Raw genomic sequence first — 1,676 nt, forward strand, 5'->3', positions numbered from 1 at the left:
AATGCAACTGCCCTATAAAGACCTTGATTTTAATAAAACTAAGACAAAAAAACAAATTTTGAAGTTTAAATATCAGGGAAGGCTGAATTTGAAACACTGACAAATAATAGAAGATATAGGAAGTGCAGCTGTAAGAGCTGATCCTAAAAAATATCAAAGGGAGCTTTTACATAAAGTCCGGTCATCAAAAGAATTTTCATAATTATCACAAGGTGCCAAGACTTCTAATTCCATACATTTTCAGTCCTGCTAGCTTTTAGTTTCTCCTTTATCTCAGTTACTCAGTATCTGTTAGTATGCCATCTAAGGATTTCACCTTGATATAATCTAGAATCTTCTTAATAGAAAGCTAATACCACTAGAGATTCTGTTGAACAAGAATATTTAATGTGCACATTATAGAGATAAGTTTTTACTAATGCTGCCATCTATTCCACATTCCCTTTGATAAATCACATTGCGAATGAGACTTATAGTAAGGGAATCATCTCTTAGTCTAAGATGCATGACAATGAAATATCCTTAAGCTGTGAAATACTGATTTTTTATTTCCTTCATTCAAAAAATTACAGAAACTATAAAATCTTCTATCCAAAAAGCCAGGAACATAGGAATCTTTTTTTCTGCAAAAAGGTTTATTTCATTTGATACAAGGCTGGGGATGGGCTCCAGGATGGTTAGTTAGTAAGTTTCCCAATGGCTAGAGGCAGAAGCTCAGGCGGAAACCCTGATATCTGGCAAGGCAGAGATGGCCCTCAAAGGCTGCTGGACTCTCGTGTTCTCTAGTCGTGCTTGAGGGTGAGTCGTTCGAAGAGATACTCGCCTATTCCTGCCTGAGGGGCAGCCAGCCTGTGGAGGTTGGTTAAGTGGTCGCCCATCTTCTTGATGAGCTTCACCTCTTCATCCAGGAAATGGTTCTCCAGGAAGTCACAGAGATGGGAGTCTGTGCAAGCAGAACCCATGGCATGAAGATCCAAAATGGCTTGGTTTAGGTTCTTCTCCAGGGCCAGGGCGGCTTCCATGGCCTCCACGCTTTTACCCCACTCATCCTGAGAAGGTTTCTGCACATCCTGGAACAGCGCGCGGCCGCCGCGCTGGTTCTGCATCTTCAGGAGGCGCTGGGCGCCCTCACGCTTCTCCTCCGCCAACTCGCAGAAGAAATGGCCCACGCCCTCCAGAGCCACATCGTCGCGATAGAAATAATAGCCCAGAGAGAGGTAGGTGTAGGAGGCCTGAAAATGCAAGTTGACCAGGCGGTTGACAGCAGCCTCCACCTCGGTGGAGTAATTCTGACGAATCTGAGAGGTCATGGCTGGTCAATACAGAGCCAACCACAAATAAACGGCGTTAGTTCGTCCTGGAAGCAGGAAACAAGCAAGAAGATAAGGGTCAGAGGTTGTGAATGGAGAGGAGATTCAAAGGCAGTTGGTGATAGAATAAGCGCAGTCCCCAGGTATGTTCCGTCCAAACACTGTTGAAGCAAGACACAGATCCGCGGGACTGGGACACACATTGAGGTCTTAATTTTTATTTCTATATCTTCTAATAATTTTCAACTTTGTATTGTACATATGTAGTTCAAATGTGAATTTTCATTGAAACAAATAAAATGAGAAAATAAAAAAATTAAAGCACAAACATCATTTCTTGTTTGTATTTTAATATATTCTTCCCAA

The 1,676-nt window shown here is 42.0% G+C and overlaps 1 pseudogene; it reads right to left on the reverse strand.

Moving 5' to 3' along the window:
- Positions 1-707: 707 nt before the first annotated feature.
- LOC105993479 lies at positions 708-1,310 on the reverse strand (annotated as a pseudogene).
- Positions 1,311-1,676: the final 366 nt, after the last annotated feature.

The sequence above is a fragment of the Dipodomys ordii genome, unplaced genomic scaffold, assembly GCF_000151885.1.
Source record: "Dipodomys ordii isolate 6190 unplaced genomic scaffold, Dord_2.0 Scaffold96, whole genome shotgun sequence".
Taxonomy (NCBI): domain Eukaryota; kingdom Metazoa; phylum Chordata; class Mammalia; order Rodentia; family Heteromyidae; genus Dipodomys; species Dipodomys ordii.